Source organism: Topomyia yanbarensis, chromosome 3, assembly GCF_030247195.1.
Source record: "Topomyia yanbarensis strain Yona2022 chromosome 3, ASM3024719v1, whole genome shotgun sequence".
NCBI classification, from domain to species: domain Eukaryota; kingdom Metazoa; phylum Arthropoda; class Insecta; order Diptera; family Culicidae; genus Topomyia; species Topomyia yanbarensis.
The window spans coordinates 111,736,539-111,751,662 of NC_080672.1; the positions used below are offsets into that span (position 1 = coordinate 111,736,539).

The 15,124-nt window shown below is 36.1% G+C and overlaps 1 protein-coding gene across 3 annotated transcripts in view; it reads right to left on the minus strand.

Annotated features, from left to right (window-relative positions):
• The window catches only part of LOC131692410 (uncharacterized), a 320,838-nt gene that overhangs the window by 26,953 nt on the left and 278,761 nt on the right, over positions 1 to 15,124 (minus strand). The gene's annotated exons all lie outside the window — the stretch shown is intronic.

Consider the following 15,124-nt stretch of genomic DNA (forward strand, 5'->3'; position numbering starts at 1 on the left):
TTGTGCACCACAGTTGATACAGTCGAATGATTCATGTAACAAATTGTTCGAATTCCGCCGCCGCTGGTTTGCTCTCATTAATGCCATAAACGCTAATGCACTTACTTTTTTCGACGTTGGTCGGGTAATTGCATAAAAACCACAATGTGGTTTGCGAGAGTTGGTGCGAATTGCAAATCGATGTTGAGAAGTAATCAAATTTGAATGTATCCAACAACTTTACATATTTGTGTTCTTTTCGAGGACCGTGATAGTTTTTTCGCTCATCTAAATAAGAAGCTTTCCAGAAACATTTAAAAATATTAAAACAATGTCGATAACGATAATAATCGCTAGTGTTTCGTCTCTTGTGATGAAAACGTGAAAAAGGTAGGGTGATATACTCTATACAAACTTCTGAATAAAATAATTATCGGGAGACTTAATACTTAGTTTTTCCATATTAGGGTACATCGAAAACACAACTGCAAACGAATGAAATAGTTCAAGTTTACCACAAACCCCAGCATAATAAGTGGAAGATGAAAAATGCAGCTATATGTACAAAAAAGTGAAAGCACAGAATGGATATAAAACCAAACAATGCAACAGACAGAGGAAAACACCACTTAAACCACAAAACATGCTTTAAATTAATACTTCAGTTAACACCGAAAGAAATTATGTATTGACAAGCTATATCCGTTGTTATCTTTGGCAGGAAATAGTTCAACTAGTATGACACAGTACCGAGAAAGGTGAAGAAATAGCACTTTGCTGCAAATGAAGATATTCAGTGACGATATACGGCAAGATACAATTGAGAGAGCTCAGGTCATTTGTAAAACATGATTGTCGAGAAAAAAAAACATCAAAGCGAACGGATGAGAAGCGTCTTTTTACTGAAAATATTTTCAATGAAAGGAAAGCCACAAAAACATGCTTGATGAGTTCATTTTAATCTCAAAACGTAGACTGTATTATTAGCCAGGCCAGACAGTTTACATGTTTACACTGGCTACCGAACTAGGTGAGGAAAAAGTGTTACATTAATGTCTTCAATGTACTATAACCGGTTGTTTTACTTTATTGCGGTGTATGACTGCTAGGGTTACGTTGTACGTGATACCAAGAAAAGCTTATCTGTAAGGAACGAACCTTTTGCGATTTCTATTAATTGGTATTCCTATACAACATATCAAACCACTCTCTGCAATTACAATATTTAATAAATGGACCTCAATTGATTACATATCTATCATTTCTATTTACATTGGAAAACTCTCCCAATCGGGTGTTACGATCAAAATGTGGTCTACTTCACACTTCTTCAATAACGTCATGTACCACTTCCGGGAACGTATTTTGTCTGTGTTTTTTTGTTTATTGTTGAGATTTAGTCATTATCTTCTTATAAGTCGAAAGTTTGACTCGTTATTTAGCTCGATGCAAGGTTGTTGACGAAACTCACAGTTTGTTTGCGACATCTCAGATGGAGAAGTTAGGATTCCGATTGAAATCGCTGGCTTATGAAAGTTTTATAGAATGTTCTTGTTTCTTAATAGTCAAAATGCGTTGAACGGACCCCTCACAATAGTATTTGAAAATTGAAGTTTTTAGACCGTTAATTAAAAAAACGGGCCACCTAAGTTATTTCAACGAACTAACCACCAATGCAATTGTCGTAAGATACAGATTATTTATGTTTAGTTTACAACAAAAATGTCCTAGATCTCTTTTTTGGTCGAAAAATACCACACAATACTACTGATAGTAGCTAACAACATGCCGCCAACAATTAAAATGGTTAATCCACGGCGATAGTCGCTGCGCGCGTATTTCGGACAGCGGATTGAAGGCGTAAACAGCTTGCGTTGATGCTACCCTGCAAGGACCAATATGTCTGTTGCAGATTTTGTGGCACTATCAAACGATAATGGATAGTAATGCGGCAAGCAAGTGTGGTAGACATTTATTCAGCCTATAACTTTGAATTCAAAGCGATAACAGATATATATTTATTCGGGTGGGGCAAAATGATAGTTTATTCAGAACAAAGTTTGTTTAATTCCTTTTGGGGTCCCAAATAGCTGTGCAAAATTTGGGGTCGATTGGTTATAACCCGGCGTAGCGCATTACGTTAGCAATTTGCATGGATATTTGTATGGAAAAACGACTTTTTAACATTTTCAATTCTAGAATTCAGAATTTTTACTGCAGTATGCAACTAATTGAACAAAGGATTTGCAGGATTTGCCCAATAATTTTGCCAAAGAAAGCATGGTACTAAAATGTCTCAGAACAAAGTTACGGCTCTTCGAAGTTTGATGGTTCGAATTAAATTTCATTTATTTTAACAACACAGCCGGTGTACCATAGGTAGTCACACTTGAAGTTGAAATAACGTTGCAGAATTTTGTTTAACTGAACTGATATGTTCGGATAAATGAATCAAAAGCATTAACCCAATTTCATAGACGTGCGGATCATCGTGTGACGGGTTGTATTAGATATATAAACAGAAGTAGAGGCTCAAACTGCAAAACCTGAAATATTGCCGAGTTGGTTTGTTCAGGTGAATTATTAAAACACATTTGCTCAATCTCATATGCTTAAAATGAAAGAAGAATAGCGTCCTAATGTATCTCCTTCACCATCGCTTGAATCAATGGTAGTAAAGCCGATAATGATGTCGGTGTCTTGTACGCTCCTTTCAATGCAGTTTGATCACGTTGATGTCGCTAAACAAGGCGAGAAACTATTTTCCGATTTCAACAAGAAATCCACAAGAAACCCAATTGAACAGCAACATTTGTTTCGGTTGATAGAACGGCATCGAATTGATCGTCCCACCAAATCATAATAGAGTCTAAAAGTCAAAAGGGTATCCCACATCAAATTGCATCACGGAAAAACGCTTTAGATAATTACCTGGTGGACCGATCCTTTTCAAACAATAAAATATAACCCATTGGTAAGCTTTTGGCATATTTGTTTCTTTCATTTTCAATACTAAAACCGTACGCTCGCACCTTAAGCTTAACTCTACTCATTAGGTTCTGTACAACAGCTGGCTGCAGCTTCTTCTGTGCGGAAACCCTCTTTTTCTTAATGAATTCCTCAAATTTGACTTCCTTGGGGGCCGTACACAAATGACGTAGCTTTTTTCTGGCGATTTTCGACCCCTCCCTCCCCCCTCGTAGCATTTGGTCACAGAATTCTAACCTCCCCCTGGTAAATGACGTAGCATATCTCTAACCCCCCCACGCAACGTGACCGGGAGATGAAAAAATTACATATGTTTTTCAATTCTTTTAAATATATGTCCTTACCTTGTTTGACGACTTTTATCAACATTTTCATTATAACAGCAAATTGCCTACAAACGAAGCCCATTTCTTGACAAATATAGTGTGGATAGTTTTGTTTAGAATTTTACATGTCATAAAGCATGAAGAAAAGTTCACAATCCTGCAGCTACTAACGATTTTAGGAAGCATAAGCTCAACTAAATTACTAAATTTTCTTTGATTGAATCCGAAAGAAAATTTAATTCAGCTACCAAAATAAGTCTACTAGTTAGCAATATTAGCTAAGTAATGTGGAAATTTAAATCCGCATGAAAAATCTATCCTTTTCTTTGCGAGCCTGCCACTCCGCGAACAGTAAAATTTACAAAATGAAAACCCGCGTGAAAATCAACTTAGGAATGGAGGAACATTAAATTGTTTTCTCTAATTAATGGGTTTTGATGCCCGCCAAAAAATTTAAACTTAATGCTACGTCGCACAACTTCTGACCCTACCCTCCCCCTCGTCACACTTCGTCACAAATTTGGTGTACCCCCCTACCCCCTAAAATGCTACGTCATTTATGCATGACCCCTTGGGATTTTTTCGTAGTTCCTACTTCATAATTGCCCAGTATTTTTCGATGGGCCTTAGTTCAGGTGTCATGGAGAGGTTCATGAACTTGTGTACGAAAGTTACCCCGTTGGTTTCGTACCACTCCAGGACAATATTTGATTAGTTTGATTAGGCAAACTAGATCCGGTCAGAAGATCTTAGGACCCTCGTATTGCTTCGACAGGGGATACTCCTTGAGATAGATCTCCCCGTTTACAGTCCCGATAGTCACGTACGGCGCACTAAGTTGGCCACATGAGAAGATCGCTTGCCAAATCATGTAATTATTGGCAAACTTTAAAAGTTTCTGCTTCTTTACTTCCTCCGGAACATCAAATATGTGCTGGGCGGTGAAGAACAATAGCCCCCGAAGCTGCCGGCAGTCCGCCTTGACGTAAGTCTCATCATCCATGATGAGATAATGAGGCTTCGTCAGCATCTGGGTGTATGGTTTCCGGGCCCATGACTTTCCCACCGTATTTTGTCGTTCATCACGAATTAAAGCCTTCTGCACTTTGTACGTATGCGGTTTTTAGTACTCTGAACGAAAGACATGGACAGGTGCAACTTTATAGCCACATCCCTGACCGAAGCATTGGAATTCCGCTTAAACGTTTTCACTACACGTTTGAGATCCTGATCACTAATGGAACATCCATTCTGACCGAATTTCTCCTTCCGTTCGATGCTCAGAATTTGGTAGTAAAAGATCCCCAATCTAATGATGACAAAAATTGATTCATCAAATGGTACTTTCCATTTTTGAAATCATAGTAAGCTTTTTCGGCAATTTTCTCGAAAATGCAGGCGTGCATTCATGAATGGTAAGTTGAAGCGGAGGGTAATGGCGACAAATTTTGACAAGCAAAGAAGGTGCACGGTTGTTGAACATGAGTTTGACTAGCAAAACACAGATCCAGCGGGCGATTGTTGCTGTTATAGTTATCATTTAGTTGAGCAAGACCTGCGATGTTATAATTGTCCAGAACCTACGAGGTCGATGAAGTTACAGAAGAACATTGCGCATCCAGGTATAATAAATTAGAAGAACAGTGGACCCATTTAGTACCGGAAAAAATTAAATCGCTAAGTATGATGATCCTGTCGTTCAAAGATATTTGATCTTCGCACTAGTGCAAGTGTTGATCAATGAATGATTAATGATTTTGAATTGACGCGATCGGGTGGAATGTAAAGCACACAAATATAAAGCGTAAAATGATTGAGCGTGACAGCCATCCAATGTTGCTCAACGCTAGTACTGTTAGAGAGAGTCATAGATACCAAATGTGTTTTGAACTTTGCAATGCTCTTTCTATTGCTATTCTGCTCATTTCTATCAAAACACAGCATAAGAAATTCCTAGTTAACCGATAGGGTAAAGTTAATATGTTTTCTTTAAAAGGAATAAAAAGGTTCCTGTTTGACTTATTTATCTTAACGTTATATAACTTAACCACAAAAAGTTACTGCTATTGCTATGGCACACTTGTGGATTAACGCGTTATTCTATAGGAAATTTCGCTCTGCTGTAGAATATTGACAATAATTTCGTTTATAAAAGTTTCCAGCCCTTTTTGAAAATTATGACGGCGCCGGTGGTTGAGTTGTAAGCGTGACCGCCACTCATTCCAGTTGGCCTGGGTTCAATTCCAGCCGAGGTCGTTGAGATTTTTCTGAGGTGAAAAAATCTGTGGGGTCACGTCTTCCTTCGGAAGGGAAGTAAAACCGTTGGTCCCCGGTCCATGAGTTGATGGATCGATATCTCGTCCAGATAGTGGAGTCACCTCTCTGGCGTCGGTAAAGAAGAAGTAGAATCCAATTTCTATACTTACTAACAAATATCCTCCTCCCGTGATACTTGTGGAGCACGCAGTAGTATATATGGCCTCTAGCAAAAGCAAGTATCGGACTAACAATCCCTTCCCTTTCCTTCCGCGATCTACGTTCGGGCCTGGCTGGCGCCGGTATTGATTAATAAACACTTTAGGATTACTAGGAGTTGCACATTGAAAGATGTTTCGCTACTCCCAAGCATAAATTATCTACTGATTCCCTGTACAACTTCAGCTAGTCCAGATCGATAACGGAGTAGCAGCCAGGGGTGGTCACACAAGCTCAAGCTCCAGCCCTTTTTGAAAATTGATTTTAAATTGCTCGATTTTGGTGTAGATGGGGAGAGAGCATTTTCTAGAGAATAAAATAATACGGACGAACCATTATCTAATAAAAAAATTTAATCCTTGAAAAAAAGTCTGTAAAAACCTGCAATTCAACACACTTTAAACTTTATTTTTATAATTTTCACCATGAAAATATTGATTTTAAAAACTGCACAACCCTTTTCCAAGAACTTTTCCCACAAAGATATCATGTGATGTAGGTATTCCTAGATTGAATCAACCATAAAATAACAGAAAAGGTTGTGTTAATGTAGAGTATTACGTTCTCGCATTTATTCAACGGATCAGCATTTGGCGTTATATGTTTTTTTGGTTTTCGAAAAAATTTAAGCCATATAATGTCCATGAAATAGGTTCCGATCATGTTCTGAAAATATTGCTATTCATTTTTTAACGAAACAGTCTAAGACATCCCCCGAGTTTGCGTATATTACGCAAGTGATTTTTTAAAATCCTTGCTGCATATAAGGCATTTCTTTGCTGTATATGCATCCCGTTACTAAAATTCTACCATGCAAGCAAACTAGTTTAGCGAAATATGCGATATTAAAAACTATTTTTATATTGTAACGATATTTAATTAGTAAGGGACTGGAAAGTGCGAAATATTTTTCAATATTAACCCTCCGGCACTCGCGCCTTTGTATTTTGTGCAATACTTCAGCAAAATCTTCTTTCAGCACTAGCGGCTGCTCATTCGGGGAGCCATTCGCGCGAGTGCTGGAGGGTTAAGAGCTATGGTACTCAAGGAAGAGCAAGGAGTTGAAGGAAGAAAGTTTAGAAAATCGTGGAGTGGTTCTTATGAGCAAGTTCAGAGTTTCTTGGCTACTTAACTCTTTATCTTCTGCAACGCAGGGGTTAGGGTTAGCATTAAATGCGAATCGCCCGAGTCTGCGGCATGTCCGGACAAGCGTATAGTCACTTAATGACTTATGCTGTCGGTTCCGACTCCACGCTTTTCTAAACTTTCTTCCTTCAACTCCTTGCTCTTCCTTGAGTACTATGGCTCCTAATATTGAAAAATATTTCACACCTTCCAGTCCCTTGTTAATTAAATGTCGTTACAATATAAAAAAGGAAAAAGATTGACTCACTCTAAGTCGTTAATAAAAAAGGAATCCGCATTATTACCTTCTTAACCCATTATTGCCCAACTTATTTTTCACAAATTGAGTTTTCCGATTGGAAAAAATGATGTGGTCATTCCAGTAAAATTATTTTTGTACTCAAAGTAGCTGATATAATAAGGAACAATCAGTGAAAATTTTAGATTGATCGATTAATTGGTTACTGAGATATCGTGATCGCCGCGAATGAACTTTTCAACAAAATACAATTCCGAGATAATCGAGTTTTACTGCCGGTGCAGCGAGTCAACGGTCTAGCGTATCAAACACTACGCACCGCCTACGAATGGTCGATGGGTAGCGGTCTACGAATAGCTGTAACTGAAGATGTAGTATTCCGATCTTAATGAAATTTTGAGAACATTTTCCTCGGTATATATAGTTTCAGAATATCCAATTTACAAAAATTCGATTTTTTTCATCCTGACAAATATGTGTAACCCCTTAAGGGAAAATTGATTGAAAACAAAACATAAACACCGGTTCAACCACTATAACTTCTCTAAACGTATTCTGCAAGAGTATATGAACAATATTAACTCATCGATAATGCCTGTTCTGCGTTATTGTTTTAGTAATAGGAGTTCTTCTTAGCACCTACTATATATAGTGGGTTGGGCAATAATGGGTTAAAAGACCATCTTCGTTTCTTGGCATGGCTTATGATATTCTGAAAGAGAAGACGATGGTCCCTTCAATATCGAGGTAGAGTCAACTGTATGTAAAAAAATCGATTTTTATAAATCCGCACTACCAGAAGATTCCCGATAGAGCGAAGAGATAAATCTAGCAAAAAGTGAATTATGAAGTGGATTTTCATTTTTTTTCAACAGAATAACAAATAACGCTAAAATAGCACAGGAGTTCAACCGTATAAGGATAAACCAGCACTTATGTGAACTGAACATTCTAATCACAGGAACCACAATACGTCGCTGTTGTGCTATCTTATGACAAACGCCATTTTGGGATAAACTGAGTTAGATATGCAACATTAATAATCTGAAAATTCTCTATAAAATTGCGTTTTCAGAATTTTGAAATTTTGCTTGGTTATTGAGGTATAGCGAAAAAAGTGATGGGAAATTGTCAGTTTTTTGCTTCAAATCACTGTATCTTGGGATTCGCTTAAGTAATGTAGAAGTTGTAGATGTTTTTATATGTAAAAATGACTGAGGAACACAATGGCATAATAATTTTTTAAATAAAAATACATGTATTGCGAGAAATATGCAGTTTTACTTTTAAATTGGCAATATTTCATGTTTGGCAACACTGTAATTAAAAATTACTATTTTTTCTAGATTGCTTGCTCAATTTCCTTTAAAATGCATCTCATCGATTGTTTCTAGGCCGAATAAAGCCGAAGATATTAATAAAAGTTAATAATTGATGCTTTTTTTCTATGGAAAATTTTCCATGCACAATTATGACACGCCTTACAAATTTTGTCATCAATATACGACACGTGTGAGTGAGACTTTTGTTAACATTTATAGTGAAAACTCGCAACATAGTCAACCAAACTTCGTGATATTTGAGAGTATAATACAGAATAGATTGAAGCAATAATTGTCTTCTTTGAATTGTTTTTATCATTTATAAGTTTCAAGATATTCAATCTCAAACTTTAAAAATCGTTTTTCTCGAAATGTGCTAAATGGCACTTGTCATAAGATAGCACAACAGCGACGAATAATCACTCGAGAACACGTTATTTTTTATTTTTCGGCTACAATAGACATATGGATGTCAAACTTTGGCAGTGTAGGTCAATTATGATGGACTTTCGACTTGTGTTACTTTTTTTATAAAAACTTTCGGCAACTTTTTATAAAAGCAAAGGATGCATTTTGCTAAAGGGGTGCGTTTTACCCCATCTTCCCCTATGCATTGAAAGCAATGTTAACTTGAGGAGCTCAATTTTTGTTCTACCCTTTAAGACAATGCATTGAAAGCAGACGCTTCTCTAATGAATGGATCTACATGAAAGCTGAGATGAAAACCGGCTTTTCTCTTCTACGTCTACTGTATCTAAACTGTAGGTCAAAGCATTAGTATTGCAAATGAATGTGCTGTTGTTATTCAATAGATCACATTAGTTACAGCGATTAACAATTTTACCCAGCAAAGTTCCATCGTCAGTACATTCTTTGGCACTTTCTTTTCGCAAATTGTGACTGACACGTCAGACCAGAAGCTAAACAGGCATTTTGTTGCAGCTACAAACTAACTGCGTGCATTTCCTTCGTCGACAGCTCTAATATATTACCAATGATACAGGCAATAACAACTGCATCGGCAGCGGAAAGAAGAAACATTCAACCATGCACATAATCATAAATTCGCATCGCTGCGCTGCTGGTTAGATTATGTATGCGCGCGCACATTACTGGCGAGCCCCTTCCAGGTATCTGGCAGTCGCGTATAATTTGAGGTTATATCAATATAATCGTTAGATCTTCCTGCTGCCTGGTTATACTAATTCATACTGCTAACAGGCTACCTGATGTTAGAAGGTCTGAATCACCTCTTGTATGGTGCGGCGATCGATTATTTGTAATTTGTTTAGTTGGTATGTTTATTGAATTTATTGTCGATTATTGTTTCCTCTGACTGTCGACGTACGCTAGGCGAGTGCAGTCTTGCTAGCTCGTGGTAAGCATCTACCGGTAAGACAAAGAAAGGTAAAGATACGTTGTTGATGACACCATTTATGAAGTGAATTTGTAAGTTTAAGTGGTAACGGTTATTTGCCGGTGGTACTGACTTATTTCAATTCATTGAAAATTCTGTTCAGGAAAATTGTTTAGCTTCTTCTGGAATCAATCATTAATTGCTACCATGTGATCTGTTCGTTTGCTGATATTTGAATTGATTTTACAGTTTGTAAAAGCGATATAAACCAATACGCAAAACGAAACAAATTATTGGTAAATAATATGATGCCGTAGGATTTCCTCCTATTAACCAAACACTGCCGAGTCACCCGATGGCCTGTTAATCGCACCCTCTCATGAATGTTAAGTACACAGAAACATATACCAATTATTTGGGAATTCATCAACCCATTAGTATCTGCAAATGTAATTAGTTTATTACCAAACACTTTACGATGAAGAGTAAAAAATCGAATTAATTCGGAAACTTGTGGTTCAAATGCGATGACGAGTGCCCGTTTTGACATTATTGAAAAACCTAGATTTTCTTTTTAGTATTGATTTATCACTTAACACATAACTACAAATAAGAACCTTTCATTGTACTTTCAAAAACCACAGATGCAAATCGCCAATCGTTGTTGTTTGTGCTGCAGGTCCCGTGTTTGTTGACTCAGTCGAAAGAGATGTTTCGTGTCAGCTTGAAATCGCATCAAATCTTCGTTAATGTACGGTACAAGCGGGAGAGGGCACTTCTGAGAATGATTAGAAAAATAATAGGAGCAGGTAAATCTGTATGTCGATGGTATTTAGGAAGGTGTATATGAGGGACATATAGAGGAGATCGCGGCTTGCCAGTACATCTCGAACCGAGACATTGAGTGATCTTCCTCGAGTCCTAAGGGAATCGAGTAGTTGAGATCTAGCAGAACAGCACTATACGCATGCTCAAACAATATGCGCGATATTGTGATAACCGTTCGCGAGCCCTATACGTCGGAGATGAGCGTCTAACGTGTAGTAATTTGACATGAGCCGAGACATCACACGAATGAAATCACGACTCACATCCATTCCTCTGAACCAAGGTTTCGTTGATACCTTCGGAATAATAGAATGTAGCCACCGTCCTAAATCTCAATTCCTTCAAGATGTCTAGCAACTTTATAGCATCCTCTGATGAGTGATAATGAAATAATTCATAATTCCCACCGCATTTCCCACAAAGAACTCTATTGCTACAATGGGGAGCCGTATGTCTCAATTGTTTGCAATTACTGCAGTTCATGACCCGCTGCACAAAACGATAGATGAAGCTTGTCAAAGAGGATGTTGTTGGATAGAGCAGACTCGGCGAAGGTCACCTGATAAAAGTCTGAGTTGACATATGTCCTCTTTCCGTCAGTTGAGAAATTGCACGAACATCCGTCCGAAAATCGTTAAAATCTTGACCGACCACCTTTGATTCCGATGAAACTTTTCACGTTTCACCGGCATGGAAGACTAAACATTTTCCGAAGTCAATAAGATTATTTTGATTCAAGAGCAATTTTTTAAAAGGGCGTAACAGTTTTTACATCCGATAATCGTATTTTATACAACAAAACTATCTGAGAACGAGTTACAGGAAATGAATACTTCCGCACGAAAAAAATATGCACTGAAAAAAGTTGTGTCATTTTTCACAAAAACAAACATTTGTGTTCAAAATTTAAATTGCGATAAAAACCATTTTTTTATATTTTTTATATTTTGTCAATAAAAATCCAAATGGGAAAGAAACATTCTGAATGAGATTGCATGATGGAGACCTTATTGGTAAAAAAGGTTTTCTAACAATAACTTTACACATGTTTTAAAATGTCATACTATTTGGCAAACAAATCTGTAAATTTTACACAGAATATAATTCTAAGTATCATTTTAAATCAAAATGAATTTAAGAAATATCTTCCAAAATGCAATATGTTATGAGATATTTGAAATTTTGCTCCAACAAAACCAATTAATTCGTTTAATTATGGTCTTTTTAAGTTATGTGCGTTAACCCATCATAAATGTCAACAATCTAACGTTTATCGTTTTAAAGACGTGAAAGAAACATTTTCAGTGTATTTGGGTCATGGAGAAGCTATTAATAAAAAAGTTTTCCTAATAACAACTTTTACCATATTTTAATAATTCATACTATTTGCAGTCAAAAGTACAATTTTCTTTTTAAATATGATTCTTAGCACCATTTAAATCAACATACTCTTAACAAAAAAATTTCTGAGATGTAGTAGTTTTTGAGATTTTTTAAATTTTATTTCAACACAATTATTTTATTTTATTACGATCTTTCGTAAGTTATTCGCGTTTCTCTATCAACAACAATACGTTTTTCAAAAGGCCCATTAAATTTCCTGTAACTTTCCCTTTGACATTAAGGCAATATTGTAAACCGTTTGAAAGCTATGCGAAAACAATCAAAATATTATTCAATCATAGGGTCTGATGATTAGTTGAATCATATTTTGTGTGTTTTCATGTAGCTTTCAAATGGTGCACAACATCGCCTTGATATCAAAGGGAAAGTTACAGGAAATTTTATGGACCTATCGAAAAACCTATTGTTGTTGATGGAGAAATGCGAATAAGTTATGAAAAGGTCGTAATAAAATGAAATGATTGTGTTGTTTAAACAAAATTTAAAATGTCTCGAAAACTACTACATTTTTGAATTTTTTTGTTAGAAGCATTTTGATTTAAAATGGCGTTAAGAATCATATTCAAAAAGAAAATTGTATATTTGACTGAAAATATTACGAATTATAAAAATATGTCAAAAGTTGCTGTTAGGAAAACTTTTTTATTGAAACCTTCTCCATGATCCAAATACACTGAAAAAGTTTCTTTCACGTTTTTAAAACGATAAATATTAGATTTTTGACATTTTATGATAGGGTAACGCGCATAACTTATAAAAAGGGTATAATTAAACGAATTAATTGGTTTTGTTGAAGCAAAATTCCAAATATCTCGACAAATATTGCATTTTGGAAGATATTTGTTAAACGCATTTTGATTTAAAATGATGCTTAAAATTATATTCTGTAATAAAATAACAGTTTTGTTTGCAAAATAGTATGACATTTAAAAACGTGTGTAAAGTTATTGTTAGAAAAACTTTTTTTCCAATAAGTTCTCCTTCATGCAATCACATTCTTTCTTCTCTTTAGATTTTTATTGACAAAATATAAAAAATTTAAAAAATGGGTTTATTTGCAATTTAAATTTTTAACGCAAATATTTGTTTTTGTGAAAAATGACACAATGTTTTTTTCAGTGTATATTTTATTCGCATCAAAAAAAATCAAAACCTCGAAGAGAAGGAGAAGGCATAGGATAACCTTGAAAGCAGTTTAGCTAACTTTACATTACTGCGCTACACTGTACGGACTGAAAAACACGTCTACTCGCTCTGAAAGTCATTGTACCACTGAGTGATCGCTGTTGATTGACGCTGAATGCGAAAGGAACTGAGCAATAAACGCTATAGCTAGTGTATGTGTAAAATCGAAGATATTGAGGTCGAACCCCTAAGAAATATTTGATTTCAGAAAGATTATTTTGATTATAAAGTGTTTAATCTTAAGGTCATTTGCCTCTTCGAGTTAAAAAATCTTCTGGTTAGAAAAATCGCCGGCATCAGCGGTAAAACATAATGATTAGTTGATATGTTCTATCAATAACCATGCGGTCGTCTTGGGTGTAACGCCCAACTCCTACTTAGCAGAAGGCAAAGGATTCTCCACATTTCCTTTCGATCATGTCCATATGAGCCTGCCTAGTCCAAATTTTCCGTTTTAAGTTTATAACTGATTCACTCTAGAATACTTATCCATCTTTCAATTTTATTGCTTTCATTTCTCTTAGTCTTAAATTTGCCGAAAATAGCCAACAAAATCGATACAGTAGAACCTTGCGGCAATTAAAACGTAGTAACCCAAGCAACCATTGTTGACGTCGATTTTATTGTAATTTATATAAATTTAAAAATAACGTTAAAGGACTTTTCATATTTAAATTACATCAACTTTGAATAGTGCGGTTGCGATAATACCGCGCGGTAAATGCTTGTTCCCCTCACCGCAACCGCGACGTACCCTATCTAATACATAAATCTACAACATTACATTCTGGGACACTCTACATATCTATGACTTGACATGTTGAATGCACCTCGCATTTTGTAACGCAGGCCTTAAAGAATCAAATTGAATTTGTTACTTAAGATTTTCGACCATGTTTCTGATATTATGTTTAATAATTTGTGTTACATCAATCATACCACAAACAATCATTCACTAATTAGCAACTGCCAATGCATTGCACAAATTGCGGCAGTCGGTCAGCCACATGAGATCAGATGTAACCACAAGCCCCCTGGTTATCTCTGAGTACAGCAATTATCCTATTACGAGACATGATTACTCTTCAAACTTCACGTTGATAAAGCATTCGATTCCTGAAAACTTTGCCGACTGTTTATAAATTTCGAAATATCAAAGTTATCAAAGTTATCAAAGATTTTGAAAAAAGTGGTGTTTGTTTGGGAACATCGAATTTTCCTATTCGGGTATAGATTCAACAAAAAGATATATGTAGCTTATTAAAATCCACGCCTTTTATTATTGTGAAGATTGGTGAAGTCACTAAAACATAAATGTTAGATTATTTAAAAGTACCCATGTTTCGCTTTCATACAAAATCAGCGAAAGGGTTAAGTCGCTTGTAATCCAGTGGTTTCTGCTTGTCTCTCCTTTTCAGCTGCTATTAGATATAGTGAGAAATGCGAAAGGAATGGATACGACCGCAAACTTCAACTTAAACAGGTACATGTTGCCTCTCAACCCTTTTAGCTCTATGGTCGGTATCAATTTTTACTAAGTTCATCCAGCGCGACGAAGTGTATCCGATATAAAATTGCACCACCCAGGCGTAATGAAGTTTAATTGCAGCACACGTAGCCATACCAAATTTCAACCACATTGCGAACAGCTCATTTGCGGTTTGATTCAAGCCAAAGCATATGCATACGGTGAAGGTGTGAATTACTACTCCATCTGTTAAAGCAATTTCCGTATAGTAGATCGATTGCTAAGGAATGTGTAACCAACAGATTTCAAACAATTCGTTACAACCTAAATAGTCCTGAGCCAGCTCCCTCGAGTACTCCAATCGTAATTAAGAAGAAAAGCAATGACGGGTTCCACATTAGTGAAACA